This window comes from Cricetulus griseus, chromosome 5 (assembly GCF_003668045.3).
Source record: "Cricetulus griseus strain 17A/GY chromosome 5, alternate assembly CriGri-PICRH-1.0, whole genome shotgun sequence".
Lineage (NCBI taxonomy): Eukaryota > Metazoa > Chordata > Mammalia > Rodentia > Cricetidae > Cricetulus > Cricetulus griseus.
The window spans coordinates 26,010,411-26,033,620 of record NC_048598.1 but is presented as its reverse complement, the minus strand read 5'-3'; the positions used below and the strand labels follow the sequence as shown (position 1 = coordinate 26,033,620).

The window sequence follows — 23,210 nt, the reverse complement described above, 5'->3', positions numbered from 1 at the left end:
TCTGGAATAAAGTCAAAATAAGCTATGATATATATGTATATATAATAAAGAATATATATATATATATATATATATATATATATATATTAAAGAAAATAAGCTGTTTTCAAACCCCTTACATATAAAGCTCTTGGGAGATTCATAACAGAGTAACTTTGTTTTCATTTATATCTTCATTTGTTCCCTAGCTAGTCAGTCTAATGAACGTCTTTTCCCATATTCTCACTTGGCACTGAGGTGTGCATGTCAAATAACAATGACTGGTTCTCTCTAGTGCTTGCTTCTCTCTGCTGGTGTGAGCTTAGGAATGCATCACTTGCATGATAATTAACCCAGGAACAAAGAATAAAATGACAACAGATACATGTGATCCAAAGTCATCTGAGGGTGATGTCTCAGAGTGTTTGAAGGGTTTGTGGATCTGAGTGAGGTTGGCTGCCCGAGCCCCAGTCCATTTCCCTGGCCCCTGAAGGTGGTACTGGTATGTGGTACAGGGTCCCCAGAAAATCTCCTTGGCTGGCTTTGTATCACAGAGGAAGAGAGTGAGCAGGTTGGGTTTGACATACAACTCTAAAGCAATTTCATCCATGTAGTCGACATAATGCACTTGATATATTCCTCTGAGGCTTTTCACAAACCTGGAACAAGAAGAAAATACTCAAATGCCTGAGACAGATTTCACCTGTGAGTTTCCAGTGGGTTTTTTTCCTGCTTGGTAGCATGTTTATTTTCTTTTATTCACAAATCATCTTCATTTTGTACACATACATGTTTTACTACAGGTTTTAAGGATAAGTCATACTTTATAGACATTTTAAAACTCACCAAAGGGCTCAGTAGAGTGCATAAGTATAGAAACTGTTGAACAACTAGATTAATTCTTGGAGAGATATGCACCTTTTTTCCAGGCAGATAATCCAGTTCCACTGTATAAAAACGATAAACAAGAACCTCGAGTGGGGTGGAACAGTGTGATAAATGACACTGTCTATTTCATGCTTCCTAGCTACACAAAATATCTTGTTACATTAATTTCTGGATACAAATTATGCCCTCAAATACTCTTAGGAAATAGCAACTTGTTCCACAAGCTTGGAAATTTAGAAGCCCTTGGCTAAATTTTTCTTGAGTAAAAAGAGAAACAAAACTAACATTATAGACAATTTATGAACTATTGGAACTTTTCAAAAATGTTTAGAAGATGCTAATGAGTATTTTAAAAACATAATAAAATGTGAACATCTAACTAAATGAAAAAGTTAGTTGGAGACCACAAACCAAGGCACAAGAGAGCAGCAAAAACTTATTATTTAAGGAAAATTAAATTAATAAAGTCAGGAAAAGGAGAATTGATATATAATAAAGGTAGTATCTTGAAAAAGAAAGCTGGATAGTAAAATAAGTACATTTAAAGTTATGAAGTTGTGATATGAATATTTTATCTCCTCTTCTGATCTCCCTAAGGGTGATCTTGATAGAAGTGCCCAGAGTAGCTGATAAACAAATTTGAATAACTGTGCATCTAGCTACCAGCTACTGCATTAAAGTGTTGACATTCCTATAGATTCTGAATTCAGCTATTTATTATACAGATTCTTTCTGACCATAGTTCTTACAAGCAGTGAATGACTGCTTCCTGTAATTATTTTTGTGGTCTGTTTGGAGCTTGCTGGTTGTGTAGACTAGGGCATCCTAGCGTGGTTCAGTTAGTGTAGGGACTCAGGATGCATTTGCTGGGCGATTTTACATATAACACCCTTTGTGTGATTTAACAAAAGCAATCATATCAGATCATAGTTAGGCAGAAGGCATGAGAAGAGAAAATCAAGTAGTTCCCTCTGGACAAGTTTCATTGACTTTCACAATAACAAAACTCCCCCCAACCAAGCTCCTTACCCCTTTTCCATTTTCTGTTTCCTTCTGTTGCCGGCTGTCCACTATCATGTCACTCTGTGAGGGTAACTTTTTCAGTCCTGAAAAAACAAAACAGTCCTTGAAGGACGGTCAGGAGGGCTGGGTAAGAGAAGCAAACAAAATGATGTCTGTGAAATAGAATGGTTATGGTGTCTAATCTCCACGGAACAAACAAGTCAAAGCTGTATTTAGAAAACTTCCCAGAAGGCCATTCTGTTACAATCAGCTTTAGGCTGTCAGCAAGGGGTGTCAGTTTTCTCTCAGGGAAAATAGGTTTTTGAGTTCTTTTTTCAGTTTAAATCTATGCTTAAAACTCATGACTGCTAAACACGTTAATATGGCTTTTTGGTCAAAACATAATATTTGCATATATTTATGAAATATGGTATGAGGTTTTGATTCATGTATATATGGGGTAATAATGAGCTTGGGATAATTAACGTACCCATTACCTTAAACCTTTTCATTCCTTTAAGAAGTTTTTAATTAACTTACAAAGTAGCGGGTTTGCTTATGGCAGAACAGCAGAGAGAAAATAAAGTTGGGCTCACGGTGTCATAGAGATGGTGGGGCAGGCATAAACAGATAGCATGCACCTAAAACCCACAAGAGGAGATGGAGAGATGGCTCTCTCTCTCTCTCTCTCTCTCTCTCTCTCTCTCTCTCTCTCTCTCTCTCTCTCTCTCTCTCTCTCAGACAGGGTTTCTCTGTGTAGCTTTGGAGCCTATCCTGGCACTCGCTCTGTAGACCAGGCTGGCCTCAAACACGCTGAGCTCCTCCTGCCTCTGCCTCTGGAGTGCTGGGATTAAAGGCATGCGCCACCAACGCCCGGCTGAGATGGCTCTCTTTTCAGTGTTGATCAACCAGAACTAGAATCGTGGGGAACCCAGGCAAGTGCTCTAGCACTGAGCTACACATTTGGCTTGGCAGAATAGGGAATAGATAGAAGAGAAAACTAGATGTCTTTATCATCTGAGTGTGTGGCCAGGAGCACACAGTTGCTCCCGTGAAGACCATCATACCTGTGAACACACGTGCAACCCTTCGGCTTTGGAGCTCTGATGTGGTAATGGTGGCTCCCACAGGCTGGAGCATGCAACGAAAGGTAGTGTCGGCTTCTCTAACTGAGGAGGGAAGACAGATTTAAACATTGTGTATTCGCTGTCGAGGATCTCAGAGTTGTCATCCAAGAAAGGGAAAGAGGAGGTGTAGCCCGTGTCAAAGATAACAACTTCTACAGTCTCCTCAGTACCATCCCCAAAGGTGGCTGATGTTGAGGTGAGCTCTTTCATGTTTGTCTTCACCATCACTTTTCCAGTAGTGATTCGATCTGGAAGGTCATCACCGAAGACAGACTGGTGGCTGAGAAATCTGTATATTAAGGAGTATAATAATATGGAATGAGAATGAATATTTTCATAAAGAAGCTGAAGCTGTTAGCTATTAGAAAACCACAGCAGTATTTCAAAAATTTTAATATTATTTACTACCCTCCCTTGGACACCTGATAGTGTTTATTGGTGAAAAACTAGATTTTGGACTCAGGATGGGCTTTATACTTCTATTTTTTTTCTCACCGTGACTATCTGGACAGATCATGAAACAGTTTATTCTCAGTTTCAGAATTTGTAAGGTGGTAATAATGACATGACAATCAAATCGACCTCACTAATCAAATCATGATAACAGTATATTTAGATAATGGGATTTTTAAAGTTCTTCAAAGCTGACTTAGGCATTTGTGCTTGGGATCATGTAAAGACTGACATAAATTGGTTATCAGTCTCTTTCAAGGATCTACAAGGTGCAACCATGTGACTTTAAAACTAAATCTTCACTGGGAAGTATTTGTTCTTAATGACAGATTAATGTTTGGTAATTATAAGGAATCACAAATTCCTTGCAGAAAGTCCCATTCACGGTGTGCTAGCGGATACATTTATCTTCTGTCTTCTTTTACCAAGATTACACACTCAATATTATACGACTAGGCAGGTTCTTGCTCTGTAGCTCAGGCTGTCCTGGAACACACTGTGTAGTGTGGACTGCATTTGTAATTTAAGACAATACTTTTGCCTCAGCCTCTGGAGTGTTGAGATCATAGGCATGTCGAGATCGTAGATTTTTAAAATACAGAAATCAATGTTGTGAGAGAAGGGAAGAGGACCAAGAAAGACATACAGATGGCACCAAGTTCTAAGTGCCTGGATGGGGTAAGGCATTGAGAAATGGAGTAGAGGGAGGTTATGTATGAAATGGAAAGAACCAGAGAAGAGTGAGAGGGGAGAGAAAACTAGATAAGAAGAGAAGACTGGGTTGAGGCGTGAGGAGGAAGAGAGGGAATGGATCCACAGATGTCATCTGGAACCACGATAGCTCTGGGAAGCACGGTTTCATGTGGTGGCGAGAGTAGATGGTGTTAGTAGATGATGGAGTGATGGGATGGTAGAACAGAACAGCCGAATCCAGATATGTCTGCGCTGCATGAGTATGGGTGGTCAGAAATACGAATGATGAAATTGTCCTAACTGATAGCAGGCTTGAAGGATGCTATGGAAGCACGAATTTAAATCTAGACAAGTAATAGGAAGCGGCTGACAGGTGACAATGGAAGAGGTAAGTGTTGGTGTACAGTGACACAGCGAGACAGGGTGCTGGAACTCAAGGCTGCTTCACCAGTGTGCACTCCACATGCATTCTTCTATGCCTCAGTAGGATGGCCGGAATGCCTAGTTGGCAGGAAATGACTTCAGTATTTCCAATGAAAACAAATTCTATTAAGACTTAGAATGTCACCCTTTAGTTATTCCACACACCTAACTTGAACAATCACTGATTAGCATAGTGTTTTTTAAATTGTTTCTTTAAAATTGCCTGTGTTTCCAACTGGCCATCTAAGCAATAGTGGAGAGGCTGCCCTAAATGCCCTTACGCTATAATGAGACTGATGAATACCTTATATGCCATCCTAGAGCCTTCATCCAGTAGCTGATGGAAGCAGAGGCAGACACCCACAGCTAAACACTGAACTGAACTCTGGAACCCAGTTGCAGAGAGGAAGGAGTGATGAGCAAAAAGGTCAAGACTGGGCTTTGGTGAAACCCACACAGACAACTGACCTGAACACGGGGGAGTGCATGGACCCCAGACTGATGTCTGGGAGGCAAGCATGGGATCGATCCAGATCCCTGAAGGTGGATGTCAGTGAGGAGGCCTGGGCACTCTATGGGGCCTCTGGTAGTAGATCAGTATTTATCCCTGGAGTAAGAAAGGACTTGGGAGCCCATCCCACATGGAGGTATGTTCTCTTGGCCTGGACACATGGGGGAGGGTCTAGGCCCTGCCCAGGATGATATGACAGACTTTGGGGATCCCCATGGAGGGCCTTACCCTCCCTAGGGAGCAGACGGGGGATGGGGTGGGGAATTGTTGGGGGGTTGGGAAGGAAGGGAGGGAGAGGGAGCAGGCACTGACATGTGAAGCAGGTTTGTGTCTAATTTGAACTAATAAAGAAAGTAAAAAAAAAAAAATTGCCTGTGTTTGTGTGAGGGTATGGAGGTGGGGGGATGCAGTATCCCTGAAGGCCACAAGAGGGCATCAGATCCCCAGGACCTAGAATTACAGGCAGTTGTCAGTGTCTAGATGTGGGTGCTTGGAACTGATTTCTGGTCCTCTGCAAGAGCAGTAAGTGTTACTAACTGCTGAGCCATCTCTTCAGCCCTGGCATAGTAGCTTAAAATATTTGCTTGTCTTAAATGCTGTATAGATCTTACCTGTGTTTAGCCTGTAGTCCACAATTGGCATGGTCAAACCTTGCATTTAATTTATTGTCTGCCCATCTGTTGATAAAGATGTGGGATAGAACATTGGATGATTCTGCTATAATGAATGAAGAGTGTGGTGTCCAAGGGATTCCCATTATCCCAAACTCTGTTCCATGTCCATACACTTCGTCTTGTGCTGAGGAAAACCTATAGAGGAGTGGTCACCCAGTAAACCTCCGTTTCTAATCATATTGATTTAAAATTCTGATAGCTTTGCTTTTTCATTGCCAAGGAGGTAGGAGAAACTGCACATATCACCTCACCCGCCTGCCTGCTTCTCCCCTCTTATGCTGGAACCGGCCCAGTGGTAGGGTAAAAAGACCAGCCAAAGAAACCCACTCTGGCTCTGAATCCAGAGCCTGTTAAAGAAACACACCCTGGATCGGAAACCTAAGCCAGAGAAAGAAACATTTTTAGCCCTGAACCCGGACCCCAAGAAACATACCCCGACTCTGAAATCAGAGCCAACACACACACACACGCACACGCACACGCACACGCACACGCACACGCACACGCACACGCACACGCACACGCACACGCACACGCACACGCACACGCACACGCACACGCACACTTTGGCCCTGGAACCAGAGCCAGTGAAAGAAATATGCCTTGGCCCCAAAACTAGAACCAGCCAGAAAGCTAAAAGGGGCCAGTGAAAGAAAAACAGTTTGGCCCTGAAACCAGAGCCAACTCTGCCTGTGACCAACTGAAACACGAAACCAACCAATCTCTGAGCACCCTGACTCTGAACTCAGAGCCGGTGAAAGAAACACACCCAGGATCTGAAAACTGAGCCAGTAAAAAAACAAACAAACAAAAAAACCCACTTTATCCCTGGACCCAGAACCAAAGAAAAACACCCTGACTCTGGAACCAGTGCCAATGAAACACACTGTGTCCCTAGAATCAAAGCTAGTGAAAGAAATTAGAATCAAAAGGCTAAAAAGGGTCCGTGAAAGAAACACAGTTTGCCCCTGAAATCAGGGCCATCTCTACCCTGACTAAACTAACCAATCCCTGAGCAGGAAAACTAACCAATCCCTGAGCAGGAAACCTTCTCCCTGGGAAAACCCCACCCCTAGGAATCCCTATATAAACCTCTCTGTCATTTCATTTGCTGGCTGTCCTTTCCCATCCTGGCAGAGGCAGTCACTTTCCTGGACTCCTCCTTCCCAAATAAATCTCTTTCTCAAAAGAGTCTTGGGTGAAGATCTTCATTTGCTGATTAAGAATAGAACCTTGCTGAGACGTCCCTTAGGTGGAGTTCAGCAAGGCTGAGCAGAAAAAGTAACAGCTTTTCAATGGAGCTGGATGAGATTGCAACATTTCTGCAGGGACTTCCCCTTTAGCAGATTGTACCGGAACAAGTAACATCCCCAGTGGAGGAAGAAGAGGCTAACTCTGTTAGGACATTCCCTGGGGAACAGAACAGAGGTCAGTTGTAAAGGCTCTCTCTAGGAGAGGAGCAGGATTGCTGCAGGGAGACCATCCCCAATCTCACCACAGCTTCAGGTAGCCTGGCTTCATGACAAGTCAGGACACCTCTCCTTCCAGGGGTGAGCTGTCCTACTGTGGCTCTAGCCTTCAGGGCTGTCCTACTGGGGCTTTAAGTATCAGGGCTTCCTGATAAGTCAGGGTATCTTTGCAGCTCCAGAGCTGTAACACTAACACTCTGTTACACCAGCAACATAGCACCTTTCAATTCACTTACTGTTTGTCACAGGTCTTTCTTCCCCTACCTGTGCCGGATGTCTGAAATGTGTTAGGCCCCAGCATGCGAAGGCTTTATCCCAAATAACTTATTACACTGGGAGTTATAAGTTCACCCCATGTTCCCTGAAAGCTGTGTCATTCTATCTATAATCCGCACTGATGGAGAAATAGCTGAATACAAGGTACGTAGTAACAACAAAAGCGAAATGGGAAGATTCACACTGCAAATGTTCTCTTATTTACAGATGGACAGTTTCCATATAAATAGTATAAAGTCACACAACCCAGAATGTACCTATGAGAACTAGCTCTGCTCCCTACTTGGAATTATTTAACTGAGATTTTGAAGAAGACTGCAGCTTTTTAATGAAGACACAACCACTGTCTTGCAAGGTCATAATCACAGAGATTTATGATGCTTGTATTATATACACAAAGCCTGGTGTGAGTCAGTAGACCACAGAATGGATGATTACGTACTGTGTGGGCAGAAAGTACCCGGAGTTTGAAAACTCATGTGTTCTTGGTGGCTATCTTAAATTAATATGAAAGACTAATTTTGAATGACGGAAAGCGATCTTCCATGCTCTTTAGAAGTCAGCAGCATTTGCAACCCAGAGGGCTGCTTGTTTTTCTTCCTCTTTATATTCTTAATTAGTGAGATCTCATGAAGCTGCTGCTGTGTTCCTGGATATTCCTTCATGAATCAGCAGAAAACCTTTATTCATGTCTGTGCATATTCTTCTCTGTAAAGTCACATCCGCTAAGAACACTTGGGAATTCCCTGTAGATTTAATTTCAGTTTTTAAGTATTTTTCTCCCTAGTGTAGCCATATGTAGATAATGCTGGTAACTGACTCTAGTCTGTTATCTTTCACAGTTCATTCATTATGTAGAAGAATGTCACTATTTAGGTATTTTTCTATTATTTCCTTCATATAATTCAGAAAACAATGAATAATCACCTTTCTCAGTTTTCAGCCAAAATGAGAACACCAGAGAGAAAGTCTAGACTCACATGTTCTCTGCAGATATCAAGTTTACACAAGGAGCAGAAGCAGGGTATGGCACCAAATCTGTTCAGCGACACAACTGATCTTGCTTGCCACATCTGTTCCAGAATTCCCAAAGCCAATCATGACCACTCTCTTCTCCACAAAATTGTCTTGGTGCTTGGATTCCCAGCTGTGGAGCTATCTGCCTTGGAAGTCAGTGATTCCTGTGAACGAAGAGTCAAATCTCCTGAGTCACAAGCAGAAGCGGCAAATACTTGGGCAAATTGCCTTCCTAAACTTTAAATTCATATTATATAGTCCCCCTTCTCTGTCCTTGGTCATTTATTGCTGATATCATAAAATAAGATTGTCCAAGGAAGGAAATATTCATTAGCAGCAACTCTGGCAAAGCTCAGAATCAAAGCAGATGAATGTTTCTTTTAAAATGACCAATTCTAAATTTGCCCAATGCAATCATCACGTGGCAAGAGGAGGCCATGGCTTTTCATTTCTCTCTGTTTCTGTCTGAGCAGCTATTCATCATTCTCTGTGACTCTGACTACGAGTTTCACAAATAAGCAAGACCCTTTCCATATACAACAAAAGCTGTTGTTCAAAAGAAACTGAATACAAACCATATATACAACTTTGTAACAGCCACATAAAATGGGTAAAATGATACTTTCTATTATTATTTGTATGGTGTGTGTGTGTGTGTGTGTGTGTGTGTGTGTACACTTGTGCATGTGAATATGAGCCCATGAGTGCAGCTTCCTGGGGAGTTATGAACATTGTGTTAGATTCCCTAAGAACTGGAGTTACAGACCTCCTGTAACTACCTGACATGGGTGCTGGGAACCAAACTTGAGTCCCCTAGAAGTGCAGTAAGTAATCTGAATCCTGAGCCATCTCTCCATGCCCAGTTTCAATGACATTTCTTATTAAAACATAATTTAAAATATTAGTACATAATCAACATACAAAACATTGATGAGCATTTTATACATTTTACTGCACAGTCTCTGAAACCATGTGTTTGTTTTACATTGAATGTACGTCTCAGCTTGTGTCAGATGTATTTCTTTAAAAATTTAAGAAATGGCCTTTGCATTATATTATTGTTTCCAGTTTAGTGTTTTTATGGGATTCCCGAGTGTGCTAATGAGTGGGTCTCTATTTCTTGTGCTTCCACGTGGGCTCTTTCTCTTCCATTTATTTTATTGAATTGTAATGTGTTAGTTTTTGTTTTATCTTATACTTTTATTTCATTTTTGATTATTCCTTAGATGTCTATTTGTTTGCTAACAGAAAAGGAGTGGATCTGGATAGGAGCGGCCTTGGGAGGAATAGTGAAGAGTAGAGAGGGAGGGGAAACCACAATCAGGATATATTATGTGAGAAAAATCTTCTATTTTAAAATTATTTTATTTGAATTAGAAACAAGATTGTTTTACATGTCAATTCAAGTTCTTCCTCTCTCCCCGCTTCCCCTGGGCCCCCCCACTAACACCCTACCTATCCCATATACCCTTTCTGCTCCCCAGGGAGGGTGAGGCCTTCCATAGGGGGTCTTCTGTGTCTGTCATATCATTTGGGATAGGGTCTAGGCCCACCCATCCCTTGTGTCTAGGCTGAGGGAGTATCCCTCTATGTGGGATGGGCTCCCAAAGTCCATTCCTATGCTAGGGATAAGTACTGATCCACTACAAGGGCCCCATTGATTTCTGAGGTCTCCTTACTGACACCAATGTTCGTGGGGTCTAGATCAGTCCCATGCTGATTTCCCAGCTATCAGTCTGGAAATCAAGAGCTCTCCCTTGTCCAGGTCAGGTGTTTTTGTGGGTTTCACCAGCCTGGGCTGGACCCCTTTGCTCATCACTCCTCCTTCTCTGCAATTGGATTCCAGTTCAGTTCAGTGTTTAGCTGTGGGTGTCTGCTTCTGCTTCCACCAGCTTCTGGATGAAGGCTATAGGTTGGCATATAAGTTAGTCAACAATCTCATTATCAGGGAGGGCATTTAAAGTAGCCTCTCCTCTGTTGCTTAAATCATTAGTTGGTGTCATCTTTGTAGACCTCCAGACACTTCCCTAGTGCCTGAATTGAACCTAAAATGTCTCCCCCTATTATGATATCTCTTACCTTGCTTTCCTCTATTCTTCCCCCAACTTAACCTTACTGCTCTCCCCGTCCTCCTCACCCCTCCTCTTCTCCCCTTCTCATTCTCCTAGCTCCCCCTCCCCTCCCCCATGCTCCCTATTTGCTCAGGAGATCTTGTCCCTTTCTCCTTCTCCGGGGGACTATGTATGTCTCTTTTAGGCTCCTCCTTGTTTCTTAGCTTTTCAGGCAGAGTGGGTTGTACGCTGGTATGAATGAGTACATACCATGTTTGTCTTTTTGTGATTGGGTTACCTCTTTCAGAATGGTTTCTTCTAGTTCCATCCATTTGCCTGTGAATTTGAAAATTCCATTGTTGTTTTTCCCACTGAGTAGTACTCCATTGTGTAAATGTACCACATTTTCTCTATCCATTCTTCAGCTGAGGGGCATCTAGGTTGCTTCCAGGTTCTGGCTATTACAAATAGTGCTGCTATGAACATAGTTTAACAGATGTCCTTGTTGTATGAATGTGCTTCTTTTGGGTATATACCTAAGAGTGGACTTGTTGGATCTTGTAGTAGACTGATTCCCATTTTCTTGCAGATACTGATTTCCAAAGTGGCTGTACAAGTTGGCACTCCTACCAGCAGTGGAGGAGTGTTCCCCTTTCTCCACATCCTCTCCAGCATAAAATGTCATTGGTGTTTTTGATTTTAGCCATTCTTACAGGAGTGAGATGGAATCTCAGAATTGTTTTGATTTTCATTTCCCTGATGGCTAAGGATGTTAAACACTTTCTTAAGTGTCTTTCAGCCATTTTAGATTCTTCTATTGAGAATTCTCTATTTAGTTCTGTACCCCACTTTTTAATTGGGTTGTTTGGTGTTTTGGAGACCAGCTTCTTGAGTTCTTTGTAAATTTTGGAGATCAGCCCTCTGTCAGATGTGGGGTTGGTGAATATCATTTCCCAATCTGTGGGCTGCCATTTTGTCTTGTTTACTGTGTCCTTTGCCTTACAGAAGCTTCTCAGTTTCAGGAGGTCCCATTTATTAATTGTGGAACTTGGTGTCTGTGCTACTGGTGTAATGTTCAGGAAGCAATTTGTTCAAGGATATTTTCTACTTTCTCTTCTAATAAGTTCAGTATGGCTGGATTTATGTTGAGGATTTTGATCCATTTGAACTTAAGTTTTGTGCATGGCAATAGACAGGGATCTATCCACAGCTCTTCACATGCAAGCATTCAGTTATGCCAGCACCATTTGCTGAAGATGCTTTCTTTATTCCATTGTATATCTTTAGTTTCTTTGTCAAAAACCAGGTGTTCACAGGTGTGTGGGTTAATATCAGGGCTTTCAACTCGATTCCGTTGGTCTACCTGTCTATTTTTGTGCCAATACCAAGCTGTTTTAAGGACAATAGCTTCATAACAGAGCTTGAATTCAGGGATGGTGATGCCTCTGGAAGTTCCTTTATTGTGTAGGGCTGTTTTGGCTATCTTGGGTCTTTTGTTTTTCCATATAAAGTTGAAAATTGTTTTTTCATTTTGCTGGAATTTTGGTGGGGATTGCATTGAATCTGTAGATTGCTTTTGGCAAGATTGACATTTTTACTATGTTGATCCTACCTATCCAAGAGCATGGGAGATCCTTCCATTTTCTGTTATCTTCTTTAATTTCTTTCTTTAGAGACTCAAAATTCTTACAATACAGGTCTTTCACTTTTTTGGTTAGTGTTACCCCAAGGTATTTTATGTTGTTTGTGGCAATTGTAAAGGGTGATGTTTCTCTGATTTCTTTCTCAGCACATTTATTATCCATATATAGTAGGGCTACTGATTTTTTGAGTTAATCTTGTATCCTGCCACTTTGCTGAAGGTGTTTATCAGCTGTAGTAGTTCCCTGGTAGAATTTTTCGGTTCACTTATGTACACTATCATATCATCTGTAAATAGTAAAGGCTTACTTCTTCCTTTCCTATTTGTATCCCCTTGATCTCCTTTTGTTGTCTTATTGCTCTAGCTAGAACTTCAAGGACAATATTCAAGAGGTATGGAGACAGTGGACAGCCTTGTCTTGTTCCTGATTTTAGGGGAAACAGGTTGAGTTTCTCTCCATTTATTTTGATGTTGGCTGTTGGCTTGCTGTAAATTGCTTTTATTATGTTTAGGTATGTTCCTGTTATCCTGATCTTTCCAAGACCTTTATCATGAAGGGGTGTTGGATATTTTTTTTTAGATTTTTTTTTATTATTATTAATTCAAGTTAGGGAACAGGCTTGTTTCACATGTATGTCCCTTCTCCCTCTCCCTCCCCTCACCCCCATCCCTCCTCCAACCTACCCCCCACCCCATCCACCCACCACTCCCCAGGCAGGGTAGGGCCCCCAACAGGGGCTCCACAAAGTCCACCAAATCTTCTTGTGTTGGGCCTAGGCCCCTCCCCATGTGTCCAGAGACAGAGCGCATCCCTTCAAGTGGGATGGGCTCTCAAAGTACCCCCCCACCAGGGAAAAACGCCAGTCCACCTCCGGAGGCTCCCCGGAGTGCAGGGGCCTCCCCATTGGCATCCATGATCAGGAGGCTGGATCAGTCCCGCACTAGCCTCCCAAACAGCTTCTGGGGTCGATGTGCTTTCCCTTTTTCAGGCCAACTGTTTCTGTGGGTTTCTCCAACCTGGTAGAGACCCCTTTGATCTTCATTCCTCCCTCTCTTCAACTAGGTTCCAGATTTCAGCTCAGTGTATTTCTGTGGATGTCTGTCTCTGCTTCCATCAGCCACTGGATGAGGACTCTAGGATAGCATAGAGAATAGTCATCAATCTCATTTTAGGGGAAGGGCATTTAGGTTATCCTCTCCTCCACTGCCCGGACTGTCAGATCGTGTCATCCTTGTAGGTCTCTGGAGATCTCCCTAGTTCCAGATCTCTTCTCAGACCTATAGTGGCTCCCTCTGAAATGGTATCTCTCATCCTGCTCTCTCTCCTCTATTCTTCCCCCTACTCAATATCTCTGCTCCTCCATTTCCTCTCCTCTCCTCTTCTTGTGCTCTTATTGGGGCAGCACCCTCTCCCCTACCCTCATGATCTCAATTAGCTCGGGAGTTCATGCCACTTCCCATTCCTGCGTCTATTTATTCCTTAGAGTCCTTCATGATTTCTAGTTTCTTTGGTGATTATAGGATTAGAGGATTATAGGCTGGTAAACCTTTGCTCTATGTCTAAAAATCATATATGAGTGAGTACATACCATGTTTGTCTTTTTGTGATTGGGTTACTCACTCAGGATGGTTTCTTCTAGTTCCATCCATTTGCCTGTGAATTTCAAGATTCCATTGCTTTTTTCTGCTGAGTAGTACTCCATTGTATAAATGTACCACATTTTCTCTTTCCATTCTTCAGTTGAGGGGCATCTAGGTTTCTTCCAGGTTCTGGCTATTACAAACAATGCTGCTATGAACATGGTTGAACATATGTCCTTGTTGTATGAACATGCACTATTTGGGTATATACCCAAGAGAGGAATGGCTGAATCTTGAGGTAGATTGATTCCCATTTTTCTGAACAACCGCCATACTGATTTCCAGAATGGTCTTACAAGTTCACACTCCCACCAGCAATGGAGGAGTGTTCCTTCTTCTCCGCATCCTCTCCAGCATAGGTTGTCATTGGTATTTTTGATTTTAGCCATTCTGACAGGTGTGACATGGTATCTCAGAGTTGTTTTGAGTTGCATTTCTCTGATGGCCAAGGATTTTGAGCACTTTCTTAAGTGGCTTTCAGCCATTTCAGATTCCTCTGTTGAAAAATTTCTATTTAGTTCTGCACCCCACTTTTTAATTTCATTGTTTCGTGTTTTGGTGGCTAGCTTCTTGAGCTCCTTGTATATTTTGGAAATCAGTCCTCTGTCAGATGTGGGGTTGGTGAAGATCTTTTCCCATTCTGTGGGTGGTCGTTTTGTCTTACTGACTGTGTCCTTTGCCTTACAGAAGCTTCTCAGTTTCAGGAGGTCCCATTTATTGATTGCAGACCTCAGTGTCTGTGCTTCTGGCGTGATGTTCAGGAATTGGTCTCCTGTGCCAATTGGTCAAGGGTTATTCCCACATTCTCTTCTAGAAGATTCAGTGTGGCTGGATTTATGGAGAGATCTTTGATCCATTTTCACTTAAGTTTTGTGCATGGTGACAGGTATGGATCTATCTGCAATCTTCTGCATGTCCGAATCCAATTGTGCCAGCACAATTTGTTGAAGATGCTATCTTTTTCCATTGTATAGATTTAGCACCTTTGTCAAAAATAAGGTGTTTGTAGGTGTGTGGGTTAATATCTGGGTCTTCAATTCAATTCCATTGGTCTATCTGTCTATTCTTGTGCCAATACCAAGCTGTTTTCAGAACTATGGCTCTATAGTAGAGCTTGAAGTCAGGGATGGTGATGCGTCCAGAAGATCTTTCACTGTAAAGAGTTGTTTTGGCTATCCTGGGTTTTTTATTTTTCCATATAAAATTGAGTATTGTTCTTTCAATGTCTGTGAAAAACTGTGTTGGGATTGCGTTGAATCTGTAGATTGCTTTTGGTAGGATTGCCATTTTTACTATGTTAATTCTACCTATCCAAGAGCATGGGAGATCTTTCCATTTTCTGGTATCTTCTTTAATTTCTTTCTTTAAAGTCTCAAAGTTCTTATTGTACAGGTCTTTCACTTTTTTGGTTAGTGTTACCCCCAGATATTTTATGTTGCTTGTGGATATTGTGAAAGGTGATGTTTCCATGATTTCTTTCTCATTGAGTTTATCATCTGTATACAGTAGGGTTACAGATTTTTTTGAGTTAGTTTTGTATCCTGCTACCTTGCTGGGTGTCAGATTTTGTCAAAGGCTTTTTCAATGTCTAGTGAGATGATCATGTGGTTTTTATTTCTCAGTCTGTTTATATGGTGGATTACATTGATGGATTTGCATATTGAGCCATCTCTGCATTCCTGGGATGAAGCCTACTTGATTGTGGTGGATAATTTCTCTGATGTGTTTTTGGATTTGATTTGCCAGGATTTTACTGAGTATTTTTGCATCAATATTCATGAGGGATATTGGTTTGCAGTTCTCTTTCTTAGTTGTGTCTTTGTGTGGCTTGGGTACCGAGGTTATTGAAGTCTCATAAAAAGAGTTTGACAATGACCCTTCTGCTTCTATTCTGTGGAATACTTTGAGGAGAATTGGTATTAGCTTTTCCTTGAATTTCTGGTAGAATTCTGGCCTGAAGCAATCTGGCCTTGGGCTTTTTTTTCGGATGGTAGACTTTTGATGACTGCTTCTATTTCATTAGGGGTTATAGGTCTATCTAAACTGTTTATCAGTTCTTGATTTAATTTTGGTAAGTGAAATCTGTCCAGAAAATTGTCCATTTCATTTAGATTTTCAAATTTTGAGGAATACAGGTTTTCAAATTATGACCTGATGATTCTCTGGATTTCCTCAGTGTCTGTTGTTATCTCCCCCTTTTCATTTCTGATTTTATTAATTTGCATGTTCACTCTCTGCTGTTTGGTAAGTTTGGATAAGGGTTTGTCTATCTTGTTGATTTTTTCAAAGAACCAACTTTTCATTATAAAGTCTTCTATTTTTAGTAAAAGGAAATAAATTAGAAAATGGTTTATTTAGTTTTACTTTATGTGTATGGGTATTTTGCCTTTCATGTATGTGAGTGCACCACACATGTGCATTGCTGTGGAGGTCAGAAAAGAGTGTTATATCCCCTTGAACTAGATTTACAGGCAGCTGTGTGCTGCTGCCATGTTGGTGGTAAGAACGGAACCCAGGTCTTCTGGAAGAGCAACTAATACTCTCACCGCTAAGTCATCTCTCCTGACCTTGTGTGAGTTGTATTTCTGGTGTTCAATAATAATAATACATGGCCAGTAGTTATTCTGTTAAATCATGCAAGTTTTGAATATTAGAATCTTTTTGTTTTTTAAATTGTTTTCATAAAACACCTATTTTTACTCTTGTTTGTGACTGAATAAGGCTGTGTAACACCTTTGTTTATCCATTCTCCTATTGACCAGCAAGAGGGCTGACTTTGTAAGTTGGCTACTGTGAATGAATCTGGCCATTTTATGTGTCTTTGTGCTTTTCTCATTTACCCTCGGCTGTCACACTAGAAATTCACTCTAGTTATCTCATTTGCTTTTGCACTACATTATTTGGACACATCACGTTCTTCTGCAGTTAGGTGGTGAAGCATGATGGGGACATCACATTCTCTGTGAGTCTGCATAATAGTGCTAAGGGACAAGATGGGACTCAATGACACAGAAATGCTCTCAATTCTTTTAGGACTAAGTCCTCCATATATCTATCTTGGTTTGATGGGGGTGGGGCTCCAGATTTACTCTCACCTGAGATAAATCTGAGGGGCTTTGCTTCCTGTTTTTCTACCTTCTACACTATGATCATAATCCATGTGCAAGGGGGAATGGTCCCTCTGGAGGACAACATGCAGACTCTGGTAACTATGACAGGAGATATAGCAAGCCTGGGATTGTGCCCTCTTTTCTAAGCTCTTTATTCTGTCCTGGAATGCTGTAAAGTGAACTGTGGTCACCCATGCCTCCAATATGATGTGGTCTCTGAGAAATCTGTTCTCCCAGTCAATTTCCAGTCTAGGCTTGTGGAAGAAGAAATAGGAATTCTATTCAGGTTGACGAGTGAGATATATTCTTTAACACATCTTGAATGGGAAGCCTTGCACTTTGGGCAACAAGCCTACAATGTTTTAGTGCCTGGTTTCCGCCAATGTTCTTTCCTCACTTGAAGAATCAGTAAGTGATTTTCTAACTGATCTTCACCAATCCCACATCTGCAAAGGACTGATTCCCAAAATATATATAGAACTCAAGAAACTAGACATCAAAATACCAAATAAGCTCATGAAAAAATTGGGTACAGATTTAAACAGAGAATTCTCAAGAGAAGAAACTCAAATGGTCGAAAGACATTTAAGGAATTGCTCAACATCCTTAGCCAACAGAGAAATGCAAATCAAAACGACTCTGAGTGTGGCAATTGTGTAGCTTGGTCTTTTGTGGGGCCCCTAGCAGTGGGACCAGGACCTGTTCCTAATACATGAGCAGGCTCTTTGGAACCTATTCCCTATGGTGGGATGCCTTACCAAGCCTTGATGCAGGGGAGCTTGGTCCTGCCTCAGCTTAATGTGCCATTCTTTGTTGATTCCCATGGGAGGCCTCACCACATCTAAGTGGAGACATAGGAGTGGATGGGGGGAGCCAAAAAGGAAGAGGAAGCAGGAGGAGAGGAGGGAGGGGAAACTGTGGTTGGTATGTAAAATAAATAAAAAATGATGAAAAGAAAAAAATCAGTAAGTGAAACATATGTTTAGATTTTAAGTACCTCCATGTTGGTTTGAGCTTTAGTAATGTTTCTTTTACAAATGTGAGTGCCTTCATATTCGGGCCATAGATGTTCAGGTTTGAGACTTCATCTTGATGGACTTTTCCTGTGATGAGTATGAAATGCCCTTTTCATCTCTTTTGACTGATTTTAGTTTGAAGTCTTAATTTGTTAGATATTAGGATTGCTACACAAGCTTGTTTCTTGGGCCTATTTGATTGGAAAATCTTTTCCCAACCCTTTATTCTGAGGTAACTCCTGTCTTTGAAGTTGAGGGGCAGGCTCAGGAAGAATTGAGGAGTGTGTAGTGTGGGAAGTTGGGGGCAGAGCAGTGCCTAGACTCACCTCAGGTGACAGTCTGAGGGTAGAGAGCGGAGGGGGGACAAGGGTGAGGTGTGGCCAGACTCCTAAACTCATACTATTTAAACTTTCATATTCATTTACCATGTAGACTTTTAATAGACAGCTATTGTAGTTATGAACTATTAAGGAACTCAGGAATCTTGTTTATTCCCTTTTCCTATTTTACAATTAACTCTTGACTGTTAATTTTGCAAAAAACATGAAATAGCTAACTAAAAAAATGAGCAAAATTATAAGTCCTACCAAGAAGTTATCCAGTATACTACACATGGATTTAAACTGTTTTTTAAAATATGCTTATGTGTGTATCTATATTTAGATACCCACAAAGTTTTAATGTGCTATGTAGCATGCCACCCAATTTTCAGTGAAAATATTGTAAATATATTTCTACTTATATGAAAGTTTTCAGGAAATATTTGGTAAATGAATTGGTGAATTTTAATAGCTATAAGATTTTCAATCATGTAGTATTCTCTTCTGGTTTAGAATCTTCTTGCTTGCCACTATTGCAAAGAAACAAAGGCTATCTTACTTTTCAAAAGTTCTTTTCTAAGATATGTGACAGATAAGGTTTTAGTTGGGGGGGGCTGGGTAGGAGAGGACGGGTGGGAGAAGGGAAATGGGATTGTCATGTAAAACAATACTGTTTCTAATTCAAATAAAAAAGTTGGAAAAAAATTGGAAAGAAATAAAATTAATAAATGAAAAAAAGTTCTTTTCTAATTACAAAAGTTCTGTTACTTTACTTTCTTTCTATGAAAGTAGAGCTGCTTAATATCCAGGTTATGGGACATAATTGCCTGTGTTGGATAGTGCCTGGAAGGTAGTACTTGTTCGGCACAGGGAAGTCAGCATTTTAATGAGTACTTGGAAATTTCTACTGTATAAACAATACAATGAAAATGTAATAGTTGGGGGGAGAGGACATATCTATTAAACTCTTGTCCAATTATTAGTGGTTCCCTACCTAGTTTTATGCAGTGTTATTTCACTTTCTCTAGTTTCTGGCTTTCCCCATATTTTAATGTCATATCCCTGTGGAATTTTGGTTCCAGAGGCACAGTGTGCTATGAGAAGTAAGATTTGAATCTTCCCAGGAATTTTGTGTGCCCTGTGAGGACAAAACCAGTATAGTGAAGATATGACTCATGACACCACATGAGTGTTATGAATATAATTAGCTTTTTCTGAATATAAAATTTACATTTTTTCTATTTCTGTTTCAATCCATGACAAACTATTTAAAATAAAACATCCTAGCACAAGTTCAGTCAAGCCATTTGTCCATAGTGCTGTGAATATTTAAGACCAGGTTCAGGACTGGGATGCTACCTGTTGCCTTTAGCTTTAGCTTCTTTAGTGGCTCACAGCTAAATGGCCTTGGACAAGTTGCTTGATAATGTAACTGTATGTGCTCCTTTGGTCAGATACAAATATTCTTTTTTCTCTGTACTTGGCATGTATAGAGTACAGAGAAAAATATTCTACCACAGCCACAACATTTTCAATGAAATAAGTAGGGAGTATGTATGACAATTCGGACATTAATTTATGTAACTAGTCACACGGTTAAAATTGGTATGGACTGATGGATTTAGACAGACTGGACTTGACCTCACACCAACCTTTCTGCATTTGTCCCCTAAGTGCTGGGATGACAGGCATGTGCCATCATATCTGGGTAAAGCTGGTTGTTAAAACTCCTTTTTTATTATCAGGTCTTTTCTTTGCCAGAGAAAACATCCTAAGTATTTAAAAATAAGTTTCACAGCTAAGACCTAGCCCTTCAATCCTATGCAAAGCTGGTTTGGATGTGTGCAGACATTCACAACACTCTGGTATTTCTACAAGCTTTACTCTCACCAAAAAGGAAGGGTTGTATCAAAGGCCTAAGTGTGTCCATCATTCAAAAACACCAAAGAGTTAGTTGTTTTATTGAATAAACTGTTCCTAGTTTGGAAGAACTGTTAATTCAATGAGAAGTGGCAGACTGAGAATTCAGTTATTAGAGATACTGACAGAAGTATGGTCTCTGGCATGAGTAAACCCAAGCATGTCCCTATGATTTTGGCTAGAAGATGGCATTTATAGGGTGTTCAGGACAAGAGTGACCAAGCTTGAATGTATCCATTTTATATCATGCTAATGTCAAAGAGTCAGGTACATACCCAGCACCACAATCAATTAATAAAGCTCCACATACCACAGCTTCCAGTCTGTCTGCTGGTTAACCGTGTAGGGACAACTGACTAGGTTACTCAAGGGTAATGGGGCAATCACAGTGGTTATATTCAAGATGGCTGCAAGCTGAGTCAATGCTTGTAACTAGGTCTTAAAATCTTACAGTGTCACCCCCTCCAACTTTTACAATACACCCTGGACTTGGAAGGGGTTTTACCTTTGTGCAGCAGCGTTCTGTGAAACCATTCACCTGGCTTTCAGCAGAGTCCACATCAACAGGAGAGGCTAATGCATCAAAACAGACAAGCAACACTAATGCAAGGGAAAATATCAACCTTTATTTTCCCACGAGTAGAGTAACCAAATCAATGGTCAGCATCTTTCCTTTAGAAGGAACAAGATCAGACAAGGGATTAATTTGACTTTAGCAGGTTCCAGAAAAATCAGTGTTAGAATCTATATATGTATGTAAAGATAGATGTTCAGTAGGGATTTGTAAAGGTAGAGCTACACCATCCCACAAGATGCTATTGGCAGCATTGTCAATATGCTTGCCATTAAGTGAGGCTAATTCCTTGAGAAGAAAATCTCTATTTTAATGTACCTTCAAATGTCCTTTCCTCTTGTTTTAGCTACAGCTTTCTTTGGAGGGGAAGCTGAATCCACTCAGAGGCATTTCTGGGCATGCTGTCTATAAAACAAGATGAATATTCCCTAAGGTGTTCCTATCATTTTAAATTCTTGAATTCCATCATTCTGAACATCCCAAAAGGTGCCTACCATCTTCCTTCTTGAACTATGACCTGAAACTGAGCATGCTCACAAATGTGCTCATTCCTAACAGGCTTTCCTGTAAGAACACATATTTAGTCCTCTAGATAAACCCCAACACTTCTTTTGCCCGAGGAGGTTGTTGCCCCAGAGAGATCTCCTATGCTCTCCTTTCCTGCTACAGTGGATAGATCCCTTTCCAATCTTTGATTTCTTGGGTGCACCTGTTTTGGCTGTGTATGTACTGAGATGTGAATTCACGGTGTGTGCTTAAAAACACAGCCATAGCCAGAAGGAGCAACCAACTGTTTTCCATCAGGACAGGGTCCCTGGGTGATTCTCCCCAAGTGATCATTAAAATAATATTTAGATCATCTGTAGATGTACCAGATATTTTCTTTACCCTACTCAGGACATAAACTATGGCTACACAGCTAGACTTCAAGAGGACAGATGGAAACTGAGTTAGAAGGGTCATAGACTGCTCACACTGGGATGAGAACTCACAGAACAATCTGGGTTAAACAGACCACTTGTGTACCAATCTAACTATCTCATCTTTTGATTGTTTGCAAAGGGCAAAACAGCAGCGCTGCCCTTGCACTAACTGTGACTATACAGGGTCTGGACTAGTGTGCATGGTATCAGTGGCTAGTGTGCTCCGCCACTCATATGTGATGATTATGTCAGCCACATGATTATGCCATGATTTATCAAGTGTTTAGACTCATTCCTGGGCAGTGTGTCCTTGTCACTGTCAATCTGTCATGAATAGATACACCTGTATCACACTTAACCTCCTTAAGACCTTTGACAGTGGTGATTTCATTGGCTGTCTTGTTAGGACTGATGAGATCAGTAGATCACATTCTGCTTTCCACAGTGACATCCACAGTGTATGTATTTAATGTGCTTCCCAATATTAAGAACAACTGGCTAGCGTCATGGATTTTATGATGCTCATAGCCTACTGGTTCTGGTTCTTTTCCACTTCAGAACAGTGTGACAGATTATACTGCAGCAGTAGTTCAGACATGTACCCCACCCTCAATAGACCCATGTATGTGTTTACCATACATTTTCATGTATGTAGACCACCTTCTCTTGTAGTTGTAGGGTCAAAGATACTACACAGCATCTGGGCTTTGGGGTAGTTTTGTAGGTAACCAGAAGCCATCACAGCCCACAGCTCAGTGTATTACGTGGTTGTAGAACACATACCACTGATTAGAGTAGGGAGATACATTATAGTGGATTATACTGACAAAATAAAATATCCACACAAGTCCTTTATAGACTGGCTAGTTCATATTGTCACTCTGTAAGTACTGGCCAATGGTTCCAATTGTGGTAGGCCATTGTACACCACTAGAAGCTGGTGTTCTAGGGAGGTTGTTTAGCTTCAGTTGCTTATAAAGCTATAACTAAAATTTTAGTGTCTACCTTTCTGTCCTTACTCTTAGCAGAGAGCCCACCTCATGCCATCTGTTATGCTGGTGACATCTAAGTGCATAGCATTTCTGACACCCCAGCTACTCTAATCCTTGGTTTTTGGATGCTACTTTGCTAGGACACAAAATACCTTCTTTTACTATGAACACTAGTTCACAGGGGCTAAGGCACCAGGTAGGCACCAGTTCAACTTTCCCATGTTCTGTGAGTTGTGTAGATATTTTCTCCAGTAAAGATATTTAACTTTTTCATATTTTTTTCTGATAAGAGATTGTTAATATAATTGTTGCTTCTTTGAAGAATGTTTTCCTTGGCATGTGCTTAAGATTTTTGCTGTTCTTGGCCTTATGAATTTTCATAATATCTTAAAACTTACTCTGCTCAAACCTATGCATAAATTTGCAGAATTGGGCTTAAAATTATGTAAAATTTAAAATTCCCAGTCACTTTGTTTGGTTACTGTTGCAGGTTGCATCATCAGGAGCTC

The 23,210-nt window shown here is 40.8% G+C and overlaps 1 pseudogene; it reads right to left on the bottom strand.

Annotated features, from left to right (window-relative positions):
• Positions 1–125: 125 nt before the first annotated feature.
• On the bottom strand, positions 126–17,006 carry LOC100772446 (annotated as a pseudogene).
• Between the last annotated feature and the right edge of the window lie 6,204 nt (positions 17,007–23,210).